General features: G+C 35.1%; 1 protein-coding gene and 1 long non-coding RNA gene across 2 annotated transcripts in view; one reads left to right on the top strand and one right to left on the bottom strand.

Annotated features, from left to right (window-relative positions):
* Window positions 1-19,942, bottom strand: part of DIP2 (disco-interacting protein 2) — a 635,079-nt gene that overhangs the window by 113,382 nt on the left and 501,755 nt on the right.
* On the top strand, window positions 137-1,102 carry LOC142234712 (uncharacterized). The gene is made up of 4 exons (XR_012721692.1): window positions 137-182; window positions 356-420; window positions 552-617; window positions 746-1,102. It is a non-coding gene; the product is annotated as an uncharacterized LOC142234712 (long non-coding RNA).

The raw sequence follows: 19,942 nt of genomic DNA, 5'->3' as shown, positions 1-19,942 counted from the left end.
CATAAATTGGTAAGTATCTTTTTAATATGACTTTCTTTTAAAAAGAATATTTTTTATGTATATTATTATTTGTTAATTAATTTTTTTGGAAACCAGTTCAATGTTTTTCTTTGTTGTAAAACAATATTTAATTTCAGAGCAACTCCAGATGGATTCGAACAAATTTACAAAATAGAGAATTGGTAAGATTTCTTTTAAAAATTGGCTTTATTTCAACTAGAATATTTACGTTTATGTGACCTTTTTATCATCAAAATTACAGGTTTTTAATGCCTTATTTTAGTATTTCTTTAATCAATTTTTTTTGGAAAGCAATGTAATATTTTTAATGTAAAAGACAAATATTTAATTTCAGAGTAACCCATTAAAAATTTGGAAACATTGTTAGTACTCCTTTGCTTGTAATTTAATAGTGAATTGGTAAGGATTCTTTAACTTTCTTTTATCAAGAATATTTGGTTTTTTATGCATATTATTATTTTTTTCATTAGATTTTTTTAAAACCTATTTAATAATTTTATTTAATGTAAAAAATAAATATTTAATTTCAGAGTAACCCAAATAAATTTGGACAACTTTTTATATTTCCCCTCAGCGTACAATTTAATAGAGAATTGGTAAGTTTTATATTAGAACGTTGGCTTTCTTTTAACTAGAATATTTATTTTATTATATCCTTCACATCGATAACAAACAGTTTTATGACTTTATATATAACACTTCATTATTTCTCTAATTGTTTCAGGTACAAATTTTATGAGATACGTTTTCCAAAGAAAAGTTGAATTCCTTACACCATTTGATAAAATGCCCCCAAATATGGTAAGTTACAAGCTAAAATGAAGAATTAAAAATTATATTTCATTACATGGTGTTAATTTTTAACAATTTCCATTATTGTTTCCATTTTTTTCCAGCAAGATATGTGAAAAAATTACCTACGTTGAATAAAAAAAGGATAAGTCAAAATGTCCAAACAGCGAGTTCAAATGAACTACTCTCTGTTCCACGTGGTCATAATTTTTATTCACAAAAAACATTGTATTAAGAACTTTCATCATAAGTTTTTATAATAAAGTACTTTTGCTTAAAGAAAGTTTAATTTTAATGTATGAACATTTTCATAATAGTAAAACGGTTTGTTGTTCCTTTAATTATTTAATTTCTCTGTACTGTGGAATGATTGATTTAAAAATAGTTTAGTCGTCGACATTTTAAAGAGACTGTTAACCAATTTTTATTATCGGGTTTCTCACAAAATAAGCAAGTAAACCAAAATAATACTGACTTTTTAACTTGGTAGGGGTATATAAATCTTATGGTGTTGTAAAAATGAACTAAACTACAATGTTATAGATGAACTAAAATTTAAGAAAATTATAAACTAGACAAGTTGAAAAAAATCTTAAGGGCTAAATCATGGTCAATAGTACTACAGTTTAGTTCATTTTGCAATGGAAAAGGGTTCACTGTTTTTTCAGTGTACGCAGCAGTTACACATTACATTTGTTACATGTTATTGCACTGCTAGAGACACAGAATCCCTACATGTTAGATACTCCAAACAGAGTCGTCGGTAAATCCTGACCTGCAATAGCACAGTGGTAGAGCATTCGCCTAGAACGCCGAAGGCCCAGGTTCTAATTCTCGCTCGGTTGGAAATATTTTTATTTTTTATCTTTATTGGACTTGGATAATGCGGATTAGGAAGCAAAAAAAAGGAAAAAAATACCCGATGGTATATCGTTAGAGTAGGAAAAAAAAACAAATAGTCACTCAGAATTTGAGTTGTTTGACAGTTTATTTTTGTACTTGCTAAAATATTTTTCTCTTCGGTAATAATGGGTATACGAAGACTTTTTGTAAGACCTCTTCGCAGGCACACCAAATTTTTCTGTTTCTTTTGGTCAGTTGACGCTGGCGAAGCACTTTAACCCCGGAAGACTTGTTTTGTTTAATAATTTCACGAAGTAAAGTTAAATGATTTAAATGGTGTACGAATGTTGAATTAAATCTTGTTATTTCGTGGTAATCATAAACGTTTGTAAGAAGGAAATCATTGAATTTGTTCCAATTAATCTATTCGTGTTGATTATTAAGGTGATTTCCTGTGATTTGCAAATTTGTCAAATGTGACCATGGAAATTTTATTTTAGGATACCCCTATAGCACCTGTGTTACATTATTCTTCATATATAACTTGAGGAACTTTAGATTCCTTGTGATCCTAGATCGATTGGTGAACATATAACCTATTTTCGTGTCTGGTTATCCAGAAAAAGTGATATTGCATTTTTGCATGCAGAGGTAAGTGTGATTGATGACCATAATGTGACACGCGTGAAATATATGAAGATCATTATTTCAGGATTATATCAGTGCAGCCGGCCGTGTTGTTGAAAACCTCCTCGCCTATGGGGAATCAAAGTCCCCTGGTAAGGAGACTTATTTTGGATGTACTCCGGGGGAGCACCGAAAAAACAACTTCACCTGTGAAACCATTCACCAGCCGACCTAATTTTTTGAAAAATTATAAGTTTTACATAGCCGCTCTAGTTTATTCAGCAAACGAGAGCCCCCTTTTGTAATGTCGCTCTCTGGTACGGTGCTCTGTTAAACGCTAACAGCTACAGTTCTACATTTCACCACAACCTGTTTTGACCACCAACTCATTGTCTGTAATTCGGCACTTTAACATAACAATGGCCTGTGGCCCAGTGGGTTAACAGCTCGTGTATAGTTTATGCAAATTTTATTGATCTTAGTTCGAATCCCAGAACCGACCATTGAAATTAGTCCGTCAACGTAATAAAAAAAAATTAATATCAAAAATTAATTAACTGAATTAATATGAAAAGGAAAATGGAATTACCTATCAGAGCGCTATGCAAAATTAGTAATTAACAAATAATCTTAATTCAAATCTAGCTAAGTACCACATCATCAACCAGGAAAGAATTAATTTATCGAGGCCTCGACGGATTTTCGACTTGCATCATGGTCCTAACCAACCAATTAACCTGGCTTAAAAGAAACAAAAAGTAAGTTATTTAAAACCTATTTATTTTCTTTTTCGGTAGAATATTATAATTAAAAATTTTGCATACGACTTTTTTTAAAGAAGATAAAATCGATTTTGGTATTTTGTTTTCCATTTGAACTTTTAAGAAGAATAGTAAAATTTAGTGCATAGGAAATAAGTATTTTGTAAGATAAAGAAAACAATTGAATTTCAACAAAACTAGTTCCTCATGAAATATATTATGGCCGCTGTGTTTGTCATATCGATTTTTATGATTTTTTGAATATAGTTATATAATGAAAACTATGAGTGCTTAAGTTGTTATTATTTTCTGCAAGGGGGTGAGTTAGAACTGGGGGTGTAATTCACTACTGGGGTATTATAAATCTATTTGCCAATAATACCATGGAAGGGTCAGGGTTTTGAGGCCAAGGATTCCAACTCCATCCGGAATCCCTAATTAAAGAATCGAATTGACGGTTATATTTCATTCCACCTTTCATTAAGTTGTTTTAGTTTAATTCCAACCGAATATATTGTGGGGTTATTTTATCTGAGGTTCATTTTAGAACAATTTTGCAATTTCCATCCATCCTTTAAATGAAAACGGGAGTCTATAAAACTTTATTTATGTCCCTGGTTGTAAGTTGTGCCAAACCAAATGGGCCCGAACCCCCCCAAACCGACTGAATGCTAGTGCTCAATGGCTCCCAGCCCTTTTGGTTTAGTCATCAGAATGCAATTCTTCATGCCACCTTCTCTTACAATCTTTGTCCAATGTTGAAGGCAGCTTGAAGGTGTGACTTCAAGGAAAAGTGTCCGATGGACATGACCGAATTAGTTGGACATTACACATATTTCTCGTTGTGTATAACACATTGCTCTCATTCATAAATATAACACTTTGTTCTCATTCATAATTATACTCATTGCTCTTGTCACTTTAATAATCTCACGTAGAATGATTCTCAATGAGTATTGTTATTGTTGTTTTTTATATTACTTTACTAATATGAATATGTTGTTGTTGCTTTAAAAAACTGTTAATATCAATGAATGTAAACCTATGAATGAAAAAGAGTAAGCTTAAGCAATACTTTATACGTATGTAGAAAATATGAATGACTTTGAAATATCATTGATAAAATAATGAATGAAGTACCGCTTTAAATTTGGTACACTAGAATTGAACAATGAAATCAAAAATCACTTTAGCTTCGCCCATTGATTGAAACAAGTGAACACTCGCGAATAAAGTCTTCAACAAATTGTAAATAAATCTACCTTATGGTGTAATAAAATTCAAACTAAACATTTGTTTTATTCCTCACCATAAGTGTTGGTCCTTCTGGAACCGGATCATCCAGTCATTTAATAAAATCTGGAATTCCACAACTATCAAAATCGAAAAACGAAGTTATTGTGCAAATTAAAGTAAAAAATAACACATCATGTCGGAAGAAATGAATTCCTTGACGATGACCAGAGGTCGCTTGAAAGGCTCAATTACTCGTGCTTTGGCGTTTGCTCAGGTTCCATCCGCAGAAACAACTTTCGATGATGTGGTTAGCCGCTTGGAGCGTTTGGAAGAGGTTTGGCAAGCGTTTGTAAAATTAACAGACGATTTATACAAATTCAAAGATGTGGAAACTTTTGCGGACCCGGAGGCTGATTTTGCAAGCTACGAAGAGAAATACCTTTCAGCGCGTGGTAAACTGTATGCTTTAAAATCACAATATGCCCCTACTTTGAATGAAAGTACAGCCAACTCGGGAGCAATAGCAAAGTTGGCAGATCAACAGGCTGCATTTTTGGAAAAACTTTCAACGACTAGCCATCCTAAAGAAAATGATTTACCTCGCATAAATATTCCATTTTTTACAGGGACATACAAAGATTGGCCAAGTTTTAAAGATCTTTTTGAGAGCGCTATAGGATCAAAAGGAATATCAAATATTCAAAAGTTTCATTACCTGAAGTCGCTACTCAAAGAAGATGCCGCAAGATTAATACAACATATTCCGGTAACCGAAACTGCTTTTCAAACAACTTGGACAAGGCTCAATGATAGGTATGATCGCCCTAAGCAAATTGTTACTTCTTTCATAGAAGCATTTATGGCCCTACCATCAATATCGACGGAAAATGCTGCAATCATGAGAAAAATATCTGACGGGGCAAATGAAATACTTCGTGGTCTTGATGCTATAGGTAAAGATGAAAGAGATTGGTGGTTAATCTATTTATTGGTATCTAAACTTGATCCTGAATCAAAGAGCAAGTGGATTCGTGAGAGTCGAGATAATCCACTTCCTACCATTAACGATTTTTTTGAATTCTTAGACAATCGCTGCGAAGAGGTTGAATTGTGTGCAAAGAAACAGGCTCATCAATCCAAGCACAGTCATTCAGGCAAGTCACAAGGTAACCATACAAAATGTCTGGTGAGTACTAAAGCAAAACCCAGCTGTTTATTGTGCAAGTCTCCCGACCATTTAATCTTTACATGTCCCACATTTCTGCAAAAAGATATTAATGAGCGCCGTCACTTCGTAGAAGAATCTGCACTATGTTATAATTGTCTTAGACAGGGTCATGCGGTTTCCAACTGTGCATCAAAAGGTAGATGCAAGCAATGTCATCGAAGACATCATTCACTCCTACATCTTCCGAGTAATGATCATGAACCTACATATTTACCCGGTCAAGTTTCGGAGTCTTCACCCCCTGAATCACCGTCTTCTTCTAATAATACAGCTAGTGCCAATATTCAGTGGTCCACTACCGCTAACGTTGCATGTCCCATTTCGTTACGTCAGACAAAGAATTTATCATGCCTACTGCTTCTATTTATGTCAGAGATCGCTTTGGAAAGTTTATAACATGTCGAGCTTTATTAGATACCACTTCAAAGCTGTCTTTTATCACTGAGAGTTGTGCTCAACGTCTAGGCCTTCAAAGATATCCCTCAAAAATAATTGTAATGGTATTTCATCAATTAAAGCCGAGAAAACTCGGGGTTTATGTCAAATATTCGTACGTTCACGCATCTCTGAGCAATCGATTAACGCCAAGGTACATGTTTTGCCTAAAATAACTGCATCTCTTCCTGGCTACAGCTTTGAAAATATGATCAAAAATCAACTTATGGATTTGCCTCTTGCTGACCCCACATATAACATTTCGTCACAGATTGATATTTTATTTGGCCTAGAACATATTTGGAACATTTTCACATTCAACAAACGTATTGATTCACAGGGCAATACTATTGCAATTTCAACAATTTTTGGATGGGTTGTAACTTGTGCTGAGACAGAGCAAATTTACAACCAAACTACTACACTTGTTACCACCGTGGATATTGATCGTTGCCTTCGAAGCTTTTGGGAACTAGAAGAAATTGAACACCATACTAAAGCCGATCTAGATGACACTTTCAAACCAGAGAGACGCACTTTCAAACCACTCACTCGCGTGCAAGTGATGGTAAGTACGTAGTTCAGTTGCCTTTTAAAAATGAAAACCCAATATTTGGAAATACACTAAATGGTGCGCTATCTCGATTCTATGCTGTCGAAAGAAGGCTTCAACGAAATCCAGCAATTCGAGATAAGTATATTGGTTTTATGCGAGATTATGAAAAATTGGGACATATGCGTAAACTCAAACCTCATGAGATTAATGTTACTGATGGTAGAGTTTTTTATCTACCCCATCATCCAGTTTTGGGAGAAAAAATTAGAGTCGTGTTTGATGGCTCATTTCAAGATTCCAACGGTGTATCGCTTAATAATAACTTGCACATTGGGCCAAGTATACAACGGGACTTATTTGCTGTTTGTTTGAGATTTCGTTTCCACAGGTATGTTTTCTCAGCCGACATAGTAAAAATGTTCAGACAAATATGGATATCTGAACATCACAAAAATTATCAACGTATTGTATGGAGAGAGTCGCCGTTACACGAGGTACAACATTACATTTTATGCACGGTTACATATGGCACATCTTGTGCGCCATATCTTTCAGTACGAGTGTTGGAGCAGTTAGCCTATGATTATAAATCCAAGTTCCCCATTGCATCGAAGGTGGTGATGGAGGACTTTTATGTAGATGATGTTATTACCGGGGCACAAACGGAAGAAGAAATCGTTTTCATACGTGACAATTTGGTAAATCTACTAGCCCAAGCAGGCCTGGAACTAAGGAAATGGGTTTCAAATTGCGTGAGTATATCAGATAGTACACAAGATCAATTGTTTTTTGCAGCTTCCGAAAAGGATGTAAAAAAGGTGCTCGGTATTTTTTGGAGACCATCGTCAGATCAACTGGGGTATCATATAGAACTCACAAAAATCCAGTCGCAACAAAAAGGCAGGTACTATCTGATGTATCACGTATATTTGATCCCATGGGTTTATTATCTCCTGTGGTAATACAATTTAAAATTCTACTAAGAGAACTATGGTCACACAAGCTATCGTGGGATGAACCTCTTCCTGAAAATCTTACACGTCAATGGACTACATTTCGACAAGATTTAATTTCTATTCAAGATTTTACACTTCCACGATACATTTTAAATGATGTTACAAAATTGGAGCTGCATGGTTTCTCGGATGCTTCCATACACGCATACTCTGCCGCAGTTTATTGTCGATTCTTAGACGACACTGGTCATACTCATGTCAAACTCATTGCTGCTAAAACAAGGGTAGCTCCCATCAAACAAAAATCGTTGCCGTGTCTTGAATTATGCGGAGCTCTTATTTTATCTTGTCTACTCAAAAGAATAAAAGAAGCCTTGCCACACAAATCAATTGATATACGAGCTTGGTGTGATTCAACAATTGTTTTGTGTTGGCTATCTCAACCACCCATTAAGTTAAAGACATTCGAAGCCAACAGAACATCAGAAATATTGGAAATATTGCCTCGTAAGTTTTGGAATCATGTTGCCTCTAAAGAAAATCCGGCCGACTGTGCCTCAAGAGGGATGCCTGTATCAACACTTCGTTGCTTTGATCTTTGGTGGAAGGGCCCACAATGGCTGAGGGACCCATTCCAAATCAGTAATATGAATAACTGTTCTAATTCATTTGATGTAATTACAGATCCTGACGCACTTTCTGCCTTTAAACTTTCTTCAAAAGTTCTGGTCTCAACAGTGAATGACTATAATCCACTACATGAATTGGTACACCGCATTTCGAAATGGAATAAACTAATACGTGTCGTAGCCTACATCTTCAATTTCATCAATGCCACTAGATATCCACACCAAATAAAATCGCCGAATATTTCGTTCAACAACTTTAAACACGCCGAACTGATTCTGACAAAGTATGCCCAAGATGCCTTTAGCGAAGAGCGCACGCTATTACAAAGTAAACGCCTAGTAAGTACAACATCTTCATTAGCAAAACTACACCCCTTCATAGACGGCAGCGGCTTGTTACGGGTAGGTGGGCGCCTACGTAACTCAGAACTAGATAATGCTTCAAAATATCCAATAATCTTGCCAAAATGTAGCCGAATAACCAAATTGATTTTACAAAACCTTCATGAGAAAAATCTGCATCCCGGAGTATCGGCCTTGTTTGTTATTGCCCGTCAAACCTATTGGATTATTGGTGCAAGAAATCTGATTCGAAATCTGACTCATAATTGCCTCAAATGTTTTCGACAACGACAAATTAATACACAACAGTTAATGGCAGATTTACCATCCATCCGGGTACGTCAAGCGTTTCCCTTTGAAAATACTGGTTGCGACTATGCAGGCCCAATAATTTTAAAACAATACTCAGGACGAAATGCAAAGAAATCTAAAGGGTATATCTGTTTATTTGTATGCCTAGTCACCTCCGCCATACATTTGGAACTCGCCACTGATTTAAGCATCGATTGTTTTATTGCCGCTTTAAAAAGATTTATATCGCGAAGAGGAAAATGTAAAAAAATCTTTAGTGACAATGGAAGAAATTTTCTTGGGGCATCTCGAGAATTAAACGAGATGCACAAAGTAATTTTGTCGCAAACTCATAACGAAATTGTCTCCTCATCTTTAGCCGAAGACGGTATACAATGGACGTTTATTCCTCCATTTGCACCCCACTGGGGTGGAATGTGGGAGTCGGCGGTTCGATCGGTTAAGTTGCATCTTAAACGAGTTATTGGAAATACAGAATTAACATTCGAGCAGATGCATACTCTATTGGCTCAGGTGGAAGCCGTAGTTAATTCAAGACCCCTAGGCAATGTTCCAGATACAGATTGCGAATACCTTTCGCCGGCTCATTTTCTTATTGGCAGGCCTTATACAACTGTTCCCGAAGGAGATCTGGTCAACCTCACACCAAACCGACTTGGATATTGGCAGCATGTGCAAAATATGTTTCAAGGTTTCTGGCGACGTTGGCATCAAGAATATTTAACTTCTCTGCAACAGCGACCAAAATGGAATAGACCTCAACCAAATCTAGCAGTTGGAGATATTGTTGTAGTCAAAGAAAAGAATTTACCTCCCTCCAAATTTCTACTGGCAAAAGTGATCGAAACATATCCCGGTATAGATGGCAATGTAAGAGCTGTGAAACTTAAAACGCAATGCGGAGAAATGACACGTCCTATTTATACCTTGGTAAAACTTCCCATAATCTGAAACTACGTTTCAGGGGGGCCGGGATGGTGGTGAACGTACTTTTAATCCACACTGTGCTCGCTTCAAATTTATTATTATTTACTTCATTCATGTTTAGCTGTCTATTTGTTATATTACATATTTCTCGTTGTGTATAACACATTGCTCTCATTCATAAATATAACACTTTGTTCTCATTCATAATTATACTCATTGCTCTTGTCACTTTAATAATCTCACGTAGAATGATTCTCAATGAGTATTGTTATTGTTGTTTTTTATATTACTTTACTAATATGAATATGTTGTTGTTGCTTTAAAAAACTGTTAATATCAATGAATGTAAACCTATGAATGAAAAAGAGTAAGCTTAAGCAATACTTTATACGTATGTAGAAAATATGAATGACTTTGAAATATCATTGATAAAATAATGAATGAAGTACCGCTTTAAATTTGGTACACTAGAATTGAACAATGAAATCAAAAATCACTTTAGCTTCGCCCATTGATTGAAACAAGTGAACACTCGCGAATAAAGTCTTCAACAAATTGTAAATAAATCTACCTTATGGTGTAATAAAATTCAAACTAAACATTTGTTTTATTCCTCACCAAGCTATGTTCCCTCAAAACTTGCCACTCAGATATCTTATCATTCAGTTCCGGAGAGGTCAACGTGACGTCCAAAACCTCTTGTCTGTTCCTGGTGACGAAGGTTGGTGCATCTCCCTTATTGCAAACTACCAGGTTAGTACGCAAAATAAACTCTATTAGCGACTCTCCCCTTGCATTAGTATAACTACTTCCCCAAATACTATGATGTGCATTTGCATCGCATCCCATAATGAGTTTTTTTCTTTGTTTTTTAGTGACTCCTCAACTAAGGTCTTAACGGCACAGGGTGGCATCTCCCTATCATGTCCCATGTAGACCGAAGATACCCAATATTTGCATGTGGATATCTCTAGACTGGCTACGGCAGTGTCTGCATTGCTCAATGAAGGTTAGGTTAGGTTAGGTTATGTGGCAGCCCGATATATCAGGCTCACTTAGACTATTCAGTCCATTGTGATACCACAGTGGTGAACTTCTCTCTTATCACTGAGTGCTGCCCGATTCCATGTTAAGCTCAATGACAAGGGACCTCCTTTTTATAGCCGAGTCCGAACGGCGTTCCACATTCTAGTGAAACCACTTAGAGAAGCTTTGAAACCCTCAGAAATGTCACCAGCATTACTGAGGTGGGATAATCCACCGCTGAAAAACTTTTTGGTGATCGGTCGTAGTAGGAATCGAACCCACGACCTTGTGTATGCAAGGCGGGCATGCTAACCATTGCACCACGGTGGCTCCCTTGAAGGAAGCAGAAACAAGTTTAGTTCGTTTTTAGCAATTATACATGCTCGATTTATATCGTTACCGGTATTATGCAAAAGTTTGAAACCCGGAGTGCTTAATTCGCAGATCTTGTTTTTATATATGTATGGTTCTTGAATAAAAACTATATCTGTTTATGATTAACACACCCGAATAAAAATCATCCACACTATTTGAGTATTTGTAAGTTACTAATTTATTATGAAAAATATCAATCCTTATATACTACTTAGAACTACGTACACACTAACATAAGATAAACAGAGAACCAGCAATAACGATGATTAGAAGCAAGTTCATAAAAAGGTCATAAAACATCTGCAACCATAATGAATCGGGCATGTGTATACACGCATGCGTACCATTAGTTATTTATAGATAAGCGACATGTCTTTTCCTATCATAAAACATCGTGTGTGGGAAAACCCAATAATGGATAAATAGCGAAGCAAAATGCTCGTCCTTGTCAAACATAAACACTGATACAACGCACATGTGGTACACACATGTTACTAACTACCTAACACTCTGTTCTTATCGTCTAGACTACATATCTGTATCAGTGACAGAACTCTATTTGTTTAGAATACTACCAATAGTAAATTGCCATAATCGAACCTAACCAAATTTACAAAATATTATGTTTAGAAATCTAAACAATATCTTTGTCTCCTTTCATCAGGAGAACTTTTAAGGCAGCACAAGCGGCCTTACAATGGTGAAGATTTATCTGGAGGAACCGTAGAACCATCCAAATTTTCAACCACCGTCACATCAGCCGCTTCAATTGAGTCATCAAGGGCTTCCTCTTCACAGATCTCGGTGACTCTCGCAACAATCAGCGGTTCAGCTTTGGTGAGGCTTGAGCCTGTAGAAACTTCCCGCATATGATTTTCGCCATAGTCTGCAGGTTTTATGTCTCCTTCGGCTTCGCTAGGAGATTTTTTCACTGCTGACTCTACCGGAGGCTTGTCCGTTTCGGAATCCTTTGGCTGATCGCTTTTGTATACCTTCATATGGATATCATGAAAGCCATAACTTACGCGTCCTTGGGTCTGGGCTAGATGTGGCAGCGACTCTATTTTTAATATAAACACCGCATGTCGTCTTGGTCCATCCACCTCATCCAAACGACCAACATTCTAATCGGCGGTTGGAAGATCTGGGTTACATTCTTTTAGTCTCTCTAGTATTGACTCAGGATCAGGAGGGTTTGCCGGTATCCATGCATGTGCTCTAGGTTTAGCCGGTATGTCTTTTTTATCGACTAACTCCAAAGCGGCTCCTTCCCAAACTTCACCAATTAGCATCAATGCAGCTTTAAAGCAATCCATAGACCTCTGGTTCGCAAAAGCTATTAACTTATATCGTCCTTGATACCATCCAGCATCTTGCCGTCGAGGACTTGGTCCGGGAAACTTTTTTCGCACCTCTGAGTAGACACCAGACATCGCGTTCTCAATTTCCCCCCATTTTTGCCTTGGAATCATACCGTCCAATGCTCCTTTATTAATAATAGCCATCACAAGGCTGTCTTTTGCAACTGAGGCAAACGATCTTTGATCCCGTTTAGAGGATGGCAGCTCATCCGGTGATCGTTCCCTTTTTCCAGCTTCAAGAATTCCTTGAGCCCATTTTAAGGAATCGCTTTACTTAGCCGACAACGAGCTTGGGTCGACTGATCCTAATTTCTTTAGGATAAACAAAGCATTTCTTCGTTCTTTGAATCTCTTTCGAGAGGGATTGCCTCCTTTTGATGTCGTCACCTTAGAAAAGGTTCGGCTTGCCAAAGTGTCACCGCCAGTCGACCCGTCTACAGGTCGACTAATTGGGCCTGACTCTGGTCGCTGCCCAAATTTATAACTTCAGTCGTTACCCGTCCACTGGGCCCTGAAGTTAGCAACCCAGTGGATGACTTTGAATTTCGCTGCATGGTGGTTTATTATTTCCACCACACGTGAAATTCGTAATAAGTACTTATAACGATGAAATACTCCGCTATTAGAAAACATGTCCGTTCAGTGGCACACTTGACTACACTACTAATTGTACTCCTAGTGCAAAATTTCAACCAAATTGGGGTAAAAACGAAAGATATATATATATGGGAGCTATATCCAAATCTGAACCGATTTCTTCCAAAATCAATAGGGTTCTATTCAAAATACACACTTGTGCCTAATTTGAAGTCGATTGGGCTAAAACTGCGACCTAGACTTTGATTACAAAAATGTGTTCATGGACAGGCGGACATGGCTATATCGACTCAAGAGCCCACACTAAGCATTTTTGCCCAAGACACCATGTGTCTATCTCTTCTCCTTCTGGGTGTTGCAAACATATGCACTAACTTAATATCCTGTTCCACAATGTGGCGCAGGGTATACAAATCTCATATAAGTTTTTTTTATCTGTCGAATTTTTTAGTTTTGTTTATTTTATAGTGATGACGTTATTTAATATCCCTTATAACCTTTTCTTTTTTAAATTATTTTAAATCGTAGCTAATTAGCGAACTAATGGTATCACAAAAGACTATAAAACTATGCACATTAAAAAAGTACATATTGACTGAATTTGTTTAAGTTCAGTTTTTTTATTCTAATTGTTCAGATTGAAGTTTTTAAATTTTCCATTTTAACTTTTTTCGATAAAAACATTTCAATCGTATAAACCGAAATTTTGTTACTTCTTTCTAAAATATATTTTTGTGAATTATATTTCTATAAGAAAGAAATTTCGTTTATAAGTGTATATGAATATAAAAAAACTTTTTTATTTTGTGCAATAATTGTCTATAAGAAAAACAATTGCGGGATTTTCTGAGTTTCTAAGTTCGAGCTTAGCCGCTAAAATCAAAAATGAATCAGTAAAAGCAGAATAAAATTATATAGTTTTGTTTATTTATTTCTTATTTCGGGCTGAGGTCCCTTAAAAAATCATATTACGAGTTTTGATTAATTGTAAAGTTTATTTTTCCAGTATTTCGACTAACATCGTCAGTTTTCGAAGGGGAATCAAATTTTAACACAAAAGAAAGAACAAAACGTTTCGACCATTCCAGAGAATGTTAATTGATAATTAACAATTAGAAAAGAACCTCAAAATAAGAAATAAATAAATAAATTAAAACAAAAGATCAACTAAATTAAGGATATATAATTTTGGCATATTTTATTATAACTTAAAAAGGTAAATTGCTCCTTTTGCCCGATTTTCTTCCATTTGTAAGATACATGGTCGTTATGAAGTGTAGGTAACACGTTAACTAAAAGTTAGTCTGTTTTGGTCAAAACATACTACAAATAATAGAATTAAACATGTAAAAAAATAATAAAAAATAATGTAAAAAAATAATAATAAACATGTAAAAAAATAATAAAAATAACATTAAAAATGTCATCACCGCTCGGATTTTAACCTGTGCCGTTTAACTTTTTCACTTCAATCGAAGTTCTTTTTTGAAGGTTGCAAAACACAAAGGTGGCAGACCGCAATCTTTTGTGGTATCAACCAAACCTGCAAAATGTCATCGCACTGAAAAAAAGCATGCGCGGTTCCAATGATTTTGTATTTACTTTAAAAATGTTGGTATTGATTCCGAGCCAAAAAGCGGAGAATATAAGTAAGGATACTTTTACGACACAATTGTCTTAAATTTGGGTTTTGCTTCTAGGAAGCAAATTTTAATTTTTCGCTTTTTCAGCTTTTTTTCTTCATATGCTATCAAAGTCTTTTAGAAACGAGTTAACGATAACTTTATTTTCCAAATTAAGACTCGACTTCCAGTAGAAATTATGCTATTTTTCAAGTAAAAACGTCTTTAAAATAAAGTGTTAAAAAACATGCCCTACATTTGAACGATTTTTTGCTTTGTAGTCAATATGCAAAAAGACAACAAATTTAAAGACAATTTCATTAAATTTAAAGAATTTTTCTGAATTATTAAAGTCAAGTTGTCCTTAGCGCAAACATTTTTCCCTTCATGTTATGATACCATTTTTAAGTCAAATCACTTAATTATAAGGACAATACTTCATTGAAAAGTTAATCGACTTTTGGATAAGGAAAACATTTTATATTAGAGAAATGCGTCTTCTATGCTAAGCAAAATTTGCATTCGTATTTTAAAGACATGAAATCTTTGACCTGGTTTAGACTTAGATATAGCTTCCAAACATATGTATCGGCCGATTTTGCACAATTTGGGTAGTTATGTTTACGTACCCCCAGAACAACGGTTTAATGTTTTATTTTTAATAAATTACACTAGTTTACACTCAAAATGTACCATTGATAAAAACCATTGAGCTGCTGAATTAAAAAAAAATTATGGAACAGTTTTTGAGATATCCCGTTATTTTTAAATGTTCGCTCTTTTTTCACTAAACACAATATATCTCGAGTTAGAAACGTCTACAAACGTGGATTTGTGATAAGTTGAGTGGTTCAAAAAATATAAATGCGAAAAATCAAAATTTTCAAAAAAAAAATCGTGTTTTACAACGGACCTTTTCCGCCAGAAAAGTATAAACCATTACAAAAAAAAAATTCTCTTCGTGGTCATATAGATGATACTCTAACGTAGGTAACAAGACCAACTAGAAGAAAATCGACCGAAAAATGACAAAGTTATAAGCTATTGAATGAACACATCTAATCCCATATTTTCAGAATATTATGTTTTATGACAATATATGAGTGCAGTCACCATTTTTGTGTGACATAGCAACAACAACTGGAATTTGTCGCTATTGTTGTCGAAATGCAGAATAAAAAAATATCAAATCAGCTGTTCTATTAAAACACAAGATCAAATCAGCTGTTATGTTAAAACACACGGCCACGTGTCGGTTTTTTGAAAATATAATTCGTTATGTTCGCCGAAATGCCTAAAAGAAAACGAGAATATAAGTGCAAAAACGATCCAAATAATTTCTGTTACGTGTGTGGCAATTTTATTTTCAAACAAGATAGACGTAGATTCACCGATTCATTACAACAGAATTATCTGCAATATTTTGGAATAGCACCCTCAAGTTTTCATGAGCAGTGGACACCAAATAATGTTTGTTCATCGTGCCGTATAAATCTTACCTCGTGGGCTTCTGGTTCCTCAGAGTAGGATGAAATTAATTTATACAAGTGAATTAATAATAAAGTGAATTTTTATTTCAAATTAGACGATACATGAAATTCGGTGTACCAATGATATGGAGAAAGCCACTTTGCCATTCGGTTGATTGCTACTTTTGCCTGAGCAAATTCGCTGGTTTTGGAAAGACTGTCAAATGGGTTTATGCGACAGTAGCATCTGTTTCGCTTCCAATTCCACATTGAAGTAAACTTCCTTATCACAAGTGTCCCGTTTCAGAGTTTGATCGTTTCGAATTATCACAAGAGACAGACAAAAACAGTAATGAATTTTGCCAGGAGTTACAATTGCAACGTTTAACACAGCCTGAACTGAATGATTTGGTGAAAGATCTCGAGCTGTCAAAGGACAAATCGGAGTTACTAGCATCTCGCCTAAAGCAAAATAACTTTTTGGCTCCGGGAGTAAATGGAACACTTTACAGAAATCGTAATGGACCTTACAGACAACATTTCAAGAAGGAAAACGACATATGCTACTGCTCCGATATTCCTGCATTATTTGAACAACTCGGACAGCCTTACGATCCAAATGAGTGGCGCTTATTCATTGACAGTAGTAAGGAGAGTTTAAAAGCAGTCCTACTGCATGTTGGAAATGAAAAACCTTCCATTCCCATCGCTCATGCTATAAACACTAAAGAATCGTATGCCACAATGGCCACTTTGATAAAACATATACAATATGAGAAACACAACTGGAAAATATGTTCCGATCTCAAAGTCGTGGGCATGTTGTGCGGGATGCAGGGTGGATATACGAAACATTGCTGCTTTATTTGCCTTTGGTATAGTCGCGCTCGTGAACATCATTATGAAAGAAAACACTGGCCAAAAAGGGAGAATGTCACAGTGGGCAAAGACAATATTAAATACGTACCTCTGGTCGAAAAAGAAAATATAATCCTTCCAGCGTTGCACATTAAACTTGGTCTCATTAAGAATTTTGTGAAGGCCTTAGACAATGAAGGCCAAGCATTTTCCTATTTGAAAACCCTTTTCCCGAACCTTTCATTAGCAAAAATCAAGGAAGGCGTCTTCGATGGTCCACACATAAGGAAATTGATAAAAAGCACAGATTTCCCAAAAGACTTAACACCCGTTGAAAAAGATGCTTGGAATTCATTTCAGCTGGTTGTTACCAACTTTCTTGGGAACACTTAAACCCCTGACCACGAGGGAATTATTGCCGACTTGCTGAAGAAGATGGGTACGGAATGCCATTATTTAATTTCCTTCCTAGTTGATTTATATTGTATTGGTTTTACAAATTTTTACAGGTGTAAAAATGTCTCTTAAAATCCATTTTTTGGATTCGCATTTGAAATTCTTTCCGGGCAATCTTGGGGACGTGAGTGACGAACACGGCGAGAGATTTCACCAACAAATTAAGACCATTGAGCGGCGCTATCAATGATTTTGGGATGAAGCAATGTTGGGAGACTATGTATGGTTTCTCACTAGAGAAACGGATCCAAAGAGCTACAGAAGACAATGCAAGAACCGTAACTATTTCTAACACACAAAGATGTCAAGAATGTATTGCAAGCTTTTAAACCCACTCAATTTTCGAAAAAAAAATTAAAAATTAAATTATCGATTTTCTTCTAGTTGGTCTTGTTACTTACGTTAGAATATCGTCTATACGACCACGAAGAAATTTTTTTTCATGGTTTATACTTTTCTGGCGGAAAAGGTCCGTTGTAAAACACGATTTTTTGAAAATTTTGATTTTTCGCATTTATATTTTTTGAACCACTAAACATATCACAAATCCAATTGCTCACGATTATTCGTCATTTTATAACCTTTCATTTAAGTATCAACAACGTTATAATCGGTCGTTTCTAACTCGAGATATATTGTGTTTAGTGAAAAATGAGCGAAAATTTAAAAATAACGAGATATCTCAAAAACTGTTCCATAATTTTTTTTAAATTATTTTCGAACTCAGCAGCTCAAAATACATAAGAAAAGTTGGTTTTTATCAATGGTGCATGATTTTTTTTGTAAACTAGTGTTATCTTCAATTTGACAAAAATTATTAACTAGTTTGTATAATGTTGTATGTCAGAGCACAAGGGGCAGTCAGTGAGAGTGTAGTGTAAGCGGTATTATATGTATGAATCAGCTGTTAAGTAGTTTGAGAATAATTGTATTTTTTATCAGCTGTTTAGTTATAAGTTTAGATCATATGTTATGTTTAAGGATTGTTGTTTATTTTTAAGGATAATGTTGAAAAAAGAATTTGAAATTATAAATACCGTTATTTGACTATAAAAGATGAACAATTTTCAATAAAGTCAATCATTCAGTTTTGAAAGCCTAAACCGGCATTTTATTTTTTTTTAATTATTTTTGCTGTGGCACCTGGTTGTGCCTGCAAAGGAAAACAAAAACCCTTTTTCTGCCCGTGGCGTTATTAAGCGCCGGCAAACTATTAGGCAGGCATACTAAATTTAAAAATATCAAACTATCATCTTCATCAATTCCACAACACACACTAAATTAAAAAAGCCAAACATTTCATGGCGATCCTGCCCAACACGGACCAGAAAAAAATACCAAATGAGGATATCGTTCCAGCTGCGCTGAACGTGGGTCCCAAGAAGTTGACTGTCGAAGATTATTTAAAGAGACAGCAGCGAGCTGTGGAAGAGCAACTGACCCGTATACCACCGACACAAAAACCCAAACACAGAAGAGGTGGAAGAATTGTGCGATTGCGTCGGGAGCTGGCTGCATTGAGAGAACCGATGAATGCAGATCCACCACCACCTTGGAATCGTGCATGCGAAATTTGGCAAAGAATTGATGAGCTTGAGACACAGATGCCAAAGAAAAAACCAACAATGAAACAATAAACACCATAAAACACAACACTGATACACATTTTGTACATATTTATTTATTTATTGAAAAAATATATATAAATCACAATGAATTAAATTCATTTGTTATTCTTAAAACTATGATATTGAAAGATATTTATTATAAAATTAGAAGAAATATTTGCAAAAGCACACGCGAATGTAAAAATGATCGTCATCAAAACACGAAAGTAAAAGTAAAACGTCAAATATGATGAATGGTAATCGATTATCGAATACTAAATAATCGATTATAACGTAAAAGAGGGTTTACACTGAATAGGGTTGTAAAATATTTGCTGTTCACACTTAGAGTTTGTCGTTCACACTTGAGTTTTGCATTCACACTTGAATATAAATTTGCGTTCACACATAAAATTCACATTTTAATGTTCACACTGGAATTATATATATTTGAATTTCTAATGGCCAGTTTCTCATCCTCCGATTAATTTTAACCGGTGGATAGACCACCGGTTAGTAAAATTTTTGTATGGAATCAGCTGTTTTATCGACACGATAAATAATAACAAGACATTGAGAAACTGGCCCTAAGATTTTAAAGGAAGTCAAATAGTAGAAAAAGAAAAGTGTACAATATAATAGAAATAGTATGATAAGAACATTTGTATAGTAACAAAAAAAAAAAGTATTGAAGAAAAAAAAAACGAATTAATGGAAAAGTTAAAAGAATATATAAAAGAATTAGAATCATTGAAGTCGAATTTAAAGAAAAGTAAAAATACAGTATTTTCTATAGATTATAAAGAATCTAAATTAAAAAGGATAAAGGTTTTACAAGATACGGTGGATGATACTGATTGCAAGGAATTATCCGAGCTAAAAGTAGAATTTTATGAATTGAAAGAG

This window comes from Haematobia irritans, chromosome 4 (assembly GCF_050003625.1).
Source record: "Haematobia irritans isolate KBUSLIRL chromosome 4, ASM5000362v1, whole genome shotgun sequence".
Taxonomy (NCBI): domain Eukaryota; kingdom Metazoa; phylum Arthropoda; class Insecta; order Diptera; family Muscidae; genus Haematobia; species Haematobia irritans.
The sequence above is the reverse complement of the archived record's forward strand: the minus strand, read 5'-3'. Positions and strand labels throughout refer to the sequence as shown.